The following is a 6,258-nucleotide window of genomic DNA, read 5'->3' on the forward strand; positions in this document are numbered from 1 at the left end:
AAGGGGGCACAACCTTTTGGTACTATCATATTGTTTCTCGCAATCTCTTCAACGGGAATTTTAGTTGGCTGTCTTGACCTTAGTGCTTGAGATTGTACACATCGACAAGAAGTCAGGCTGCGAACCGGCTGTAAAGGATTGACACCACAGGAGCGTAATGTAGTTCAAGATTCTGACCAGATGGAGCCACGAGAACCATCCCTTCATCTCCCTCCTCCCCCTCCCCCGGTGTTCCTCCCTCTGTGTTCTACCTAATGAAGCACTTTGCTGGAGCATGTGGGTGTCTTTAAGTGAGTCTCACCCGCCTCAGGCCCAATCTGGATGCTCATAACACTGGCAGACACTCTACACACTGCATATTTCCCTCTCTTACAGAGTGCAGAGCGATGGCTTCAGACGCCGTCCACCCTAGCACCAACACTACCACTCTGATGATGTGAAATCAATATGAACATTAGTGCCCTAATCACTGCTAATGTTCGTTGTGATCGTCACCCATTTACTCATTAATTACAAGACATTGCTTTGATATTCATATTCACATGAATATCCTTATTCACATGACTATCATTATGGTAATGAGTGATACTTTGCCTGACAACAGGCTCTATATTTGGTAGGTGGAGCCTGTGTCAATTCTAGACTAGTTATCTCCTATGAAGATCCTCAGCCTGATGCTGATATGTGTTTAAGTTCTGTTGCAGATGACGTCACAGAGTAATGAGGGTCTGTCTCTGTACTGCAGCATAGAGGCCAAGAGCTGGAGTGGTGGTGTTGGGATGGTGTGGTGTGGCTGGAATGTAGTAGCACTTAATTCCAATTAGACTAAATTTGATTATTGTGTCCTGGCTGAGAATCCCTAAGCAATTTGTCTCCTTAAGCATTGAAGCCATTTTAGGTGATGTTGCCATGGAGTAGGTTAGTTAATGAAGCGCTCACTGTTAGAGATGTGTCAGTCGTCTATGACTGACAGGTTGTTTATCAGTATTGAGTGGTCCACAAAAGCAGCTATTTTAAATGCACACCTTATATTAAGGTGCACCAAGTCACAGTCATCTCTCCTATACCAAAGGCAGGGATTTGTGTCTTAAACTTTGCCAATAGAGTGAGAAGACAAAGTTCTTCAGTTCAGGAATGCCCAAAAATGACCATTTATTATTTAACATCAGGCAGTCTATTGTGAAATGATGCCAGGTACTTGGTTTTTACACTTTGAACAGGAATACAGTGAAAGCTGAACAGATTAATTTCAGATGATAATCGTAAAAATGTGTAATTATATTGAACCAGCCCAGTTATAACATTATAATGAGCAATGTTGCAAAACAAAAACATTTTTTTTAAAGATCTGTGGCACAACTTCAATGTTGAATAATATTGCAAAATGGCATCCACATGGTACGAATTCATTGGATAGGATAATACGAAGTTCACCCGCAGAGTGGACTTTTAAAAGAGATGATGAACTACAATATTTTACATACAACTGAAATGACGTGTAAAGCATTTGAACAAATAGGTAAATAGCCTTACCTTGCGTAACTTTCACTCGCAGTTGGAATGTAGAACAAGCGCACAGAAAGATATGGTTCAAGGACTCAGATTGAAAAAGTTCTGAACTCTTCAATCAGATTTGATTGTATTTTCCACTTCTACGATGTGTAACGTTTGGTATGAAAACTGCTGGGAAGTTAGTAAGAAAACACGAATTCGTTTGTGGGAGTGACCACAAAGTTCAGCGAGACGTAATAGGAGGCTAGAGTAGCCCACTCCATAAGGAACACTTCGGCGCGCCTCTCTTTCAGGGAAGGTACCAGGGAAGAAGAATAGCATTCTCCAGAAGAATGCTCGAGCCCGTTAACTACCGCAGTAGTCTTAGCGTTTTATTTTCTAAAAACAGTTTTAGAATATGTCTTGCTGCCAGGATAGGTAGCGGGGGAAAAAAAGAAAGTGAAACGTTAACTTGAGGCCGGCTGTTCTTGGTTATCTCATCAGTTTTCTTGGGGTTCGGTTAAGTTGAGATAACAAGGTGCAGCCTATGACCAGATACAGTATGGGCCATATACCACACAGTAGACATGTTATGGACCCTTCCATGGTATGCACTCGATTGTAAACGTCATTGTCACATGTCTGGAAAAGGCCTCAATATGTATAAGCATACCTATAATTTTGTAAAATATTTACACCATTGAAAACCCATTGATTACTTGATAATTCAGGAGAGGGAAACTATTTAATCCACTAGTAGTGTCTGCTTGGCTGACTGCATGGTCTATCACCAAGGCAGAGTGGAGTCATTATGGGAGTGCTCCTTTGATAGTGTACACATGAGACAGTGATTAATAATCAGCTCTGTAGGAGGTGCACTTCTTGTCATTATAATGAGCTTGTGTCCCCAGCCAAATTTGACAAATGGGATATTTTCTGCATGCAGGTTTTCTACCTGTCATTTGGGATGCCAGCCTGCTCCAACCTGAGTAACCTTGCAGCGTCATCCATTAAAATGAGCCCTGTGCTACCTACATTTCCATCTCATTAACACCCTAAACCTCAGTGTACTCTGCCTCGGGACCCCATCTGGTGTGTTCACAATAACATGCATCATTTCCCCCATGCCTGAAGGCTTTTCTGCAGTCTCTCTTACATGAACAAGAAGCTCCATCAGAACCTGTAAAAATAACTGAAGCGCGTAAAACAAAACACATTATTTCATTTTCTAATCAGCATCAAAGCATCTCACCTAGTCCCTGTCGCTTGCATGGCCAGCCCACTCACTGTATCCATTCAGTCCATATTTATGACACCAACCCGAAGCAGCCCAACACAAAGCATAGACTACAGTACAGCTCCAGCACTGCGGGCGCGCAAGCATGGAGACCACTCTAGCAGACATTTGCAGACGGTTAAGAGAGGTCAGTCAGGTATTTGCGCGGCTGACTGAACATTGTGTCACACCTTGTGTCGCTTTGAGCACCCTCTCCTCTCACATCTGACCTAACTGATCATTGGGTTAGGGTTAACTCTAACTGATCATTGGGTTAGGGTTAACTCTAACTGATCATTGTGTTTAGGGTTAGGGTTAACGCTAACTGATCATTGGGTTAGGGTTAGGGTTAACGCTAACTGATCATTGGGTTAGGGTTAACTCTAACTGATCATTTGTTTAGGGTTAGGGTTAACGCTAACTGATCATTGGGTTAGGGTTAACTCTAACTGATCATTGTGTTAGGGTTAGCGTTAACTAACTGATCATTGAGTTAGGGTTAGGGTTAACTGATCATTGTGTTAGGGTTAACTCTAACTGATCATTGGGTTAGGGTTAGGGTTAACTGATCATTGGGTTAGGGTTAGGGTTAACTGATCATTGGGTTAGGGTTAGGGTTCACTCTAACTGATCATTGGGTTAGGGTTAACTCTAACTGATCATTGTGTTAGGGTTAGGGTTAACTAACTGATCATTGAGTTAGGGTTAGGGTTAACTGATCATTGTGTTAGGGTTAACGCTAACTGATCATTGGGTTAGGGTTAACTCTAACTGATCATTGTGTTAGGGTTAGGGTTAACTAACTGATCATTGAGTTAGGGTTAGGGTTAACTGATCATTGTGTTAGGGTTAACTCTAACTGATCATTGTGTTAGGGTTAGGGTTAACTAACTGATCATTGAGTTAGGGTTAGGGTTAACTGATCATTGTGTTAGGGTTAACTCTAACTGATCATTGGGTTAGGGTTAGGGTTAACTGATCATTGGGTTAGGGTTAGGGTTAACTGATCATTGGGTTAGGGTTAGGGTTCACTCTAACTGATCATTGGGTTAGGGTTAACTCTAACTGATCATTGTGTTAGGGTTAGGGTTAACTAACTGATCATTGAGTTAGGGTTAGGGTTAACTGATCATTGTGTTAGGGTTAACTCTAACTGATCATTGGGTTAGGGTTAGGGTTAACTGATCATTGTGTTAGGGTTAGGGTTCACTCTAACTGATCATTGGGTTAGGGTTAGGGTTAACTCTAACTGATCATTGGGTTAGGGTTAACGCTAACTGATCATTTGGTTAGGGTTAGGGTTAACTGATCATTTGGTTAGGGTTAGGGTTAACTGATCATTTGGTTAGGGTTAGGGTTAACTCTAACTGATCATTGTTTTGTTTCTCAGTGGCCCCAGCAAGACAGACCAAGGCCAACAGTATGAGGCTGTTTAGACAGCAGACCAAGGCCAACAGTATGAGGCTGTTTAGACAGTAGACCAAGGCCAGCAGTATGAGGCTGTTTAGACAGTAGACCAAGGCCAACAGTATGAGGCTGTTTAGACAGTAGACCAAGGCCAACAGTATGAGGCTGTTTAGACAGTAGACCAAGGCCAGCAGTATGAGGCTGTTTAGACAGCAGACCAAGGCCAACAGTATAAGGCTGTTTAGACAGCAGACCAAGGCCAACAGTATGAGGCTGTTTAGACAGCAGACCAAGGCCAACAGTATGAGGCTGTTTAGACAGTAGACCAAGGCCAACAGTATGAGGCTGTTTAGACAGCAGACCAAGGCCAACAGTATGAGGCTGTTTAGACAGCAGACCAAGGCCAGCAGTATGAGGCTGTTTAGACAGCAGACCAAGGCCAACAGTATGAGGCTGTTTAGACAGTAGACCAAGGCCAACAGTATGAGGCTGTTTAGACAGTAGACCAAGGCCAGCAGTATGAGGCTGTTTAGACAGCAGACCAAGGCCAACAGTATGAGGCTGTTTAGACAGCAGACCAATGCCAACAGTATGAGGCTGTTTAGACAGTAGACCAAGGCCAACAGTATGAGGCTGTTTAGACAGTAGACCAAGGCCAGCAGTATGAGGCTGTTTAGACAGCAGACCAATGCCAACAGTATGAGGCTGTTTAGACAGTAGACCAAGGCCAACAGTATGAGGCTGTTTAGACAGTAGACCAAGGCCAACAGTATGAGGCTGTTTAGACAGCAGACCAAGGCCAACAGTATGAGGCTGTTTAGACAGTAGACCAAGGCCAACAGTATGAGGCTGTTTAGACAGCAGACCAAGGCCAACAGTATGAGGCTGTTTAGACAGCAGACCAAGGCCAACAGTATGAGGCTGTTTAGACAGTAGACCAAGGCCAACAGTATGAGGCTGTTTAGACAGTAGACCAAGGCCAACAGTATGAGGCTGTTTAGACAGCAGACCAAGGCCAACAGTATGAGGCTGTTTAGACAGTAGACCAAGGCCAACAGTATGAGGCTGTTTAGACAGCAGACCAAGGCCAACAGTATGAGGCTGTTTAGACAGTAGACCAAGGCCAACAGTATGAGGCTGTTTAGACAGTAGACCACAGATGTAGGATTTTCATTTGACCTATATTGTCACAGCAAAAATAATCATGCAGCAACAGGATTTGAACGTTTAGTCCATAATTTGCTTGGTTGGTGGTTAGGCTATTAGCTGGACAAAAGTAGGCTACATGAAAAGTGCATTACTGTTAATATAACCGTGTGTTATTGTGCATTTTCAGTGAATTTATATAAATCACAAAGCTTTTCTGCATTTCCTGCAGTCAGGAAGATTCTCAGCAACAAAAGACTGACCAAATTAAGATCCTACATCTGTAGTCTATTGTTGTGTGTCTGATTAATGAGTTGCCCCTATGCACCACAGCTGGAGCCTTGGCTTGACATTGTATGTGTGCACATGTGTGTATGCGTAGTCATGCACATGTGTCCTATTTTCCAGTCTTTCTGCAGACTGATCTTCATGAGTGGAGGGTGTCCATGTAGGAAATGTGTTATGCCATTACATTGTTAAAGGAAACATGCAGTCATTTTTGCAATTAAATCCAAACCTCTGGATTTGTACTGCTATTTGTTCAGTTCTCTGACTGCCCATCAGACTGACTGCCCGATACTGCAGGATCATCACATTCTTTATATTACATGGATGCCCATCAAAATCAATCACGTAAAAAATTCAAACTGGTCAGTATGCAGGTGTTACAGGCAGTACAACCGGAGGTACCGGAGGTGCTTACGTATTCACATACATGTACAGCATATATGAATTTTCTATTAGTTCGGTGCATGTTCATGCAAAGTGCATGCATGTGTAAATGTATGTGTACATCCCATAAAGTCCACCCATGTTGGGTTTGTCTTTTTGTGTCTTGGTGTGCAGCGTAGAGTTACCACGGTAACCACACATCCACATCCCACATCTCCCACAGTGAGAATAGCCGGCCCCCTTCACCTCCCTCTCTCCTTACCTCC

The 6,258-nt window shown here is 43.0% G+C and overlaps 1 protein-coding gene across 1 annotated transcript in view; it reads right to left on the reverse strand.

Moving 5' to 3' along the window:
- The window catches only part of LOC129833364 (paralemmin-1-like), a 29,239-nt gene extending 27,447 nt beyond the window's left edge, over positions 1-1,792 (reverse strand). Inside the window, exon 1 of the mRNA XM_055897910.1 lies at positions 1,534-1,792. The gene's annotated coding sequence lies outside the window, so the exon portion shown is untranslated. The remainder of the gene's footprint in view (positions 1-1,533) is intronic.
- Between the last annotated feature and the right edge of the window lie 4,466 nt (positions 1,793-6,258).

The sequence above is a fragment of the Salvelinus fontinalis genome, chromosome 34, assembly GCF_029448725.1.
Source record: "Salvelinus fontinalis isolate EN_2023a chromosome 34, ASM2944872v1, whole genome shotgun sequence".
Classification (NCBI taxonomy): Eukaryota; Metazoa; Chordata; class Actinopteri; order Salmoniformes; family Salmonidae; genus Salvelinus; species Salvelinus fontinalis.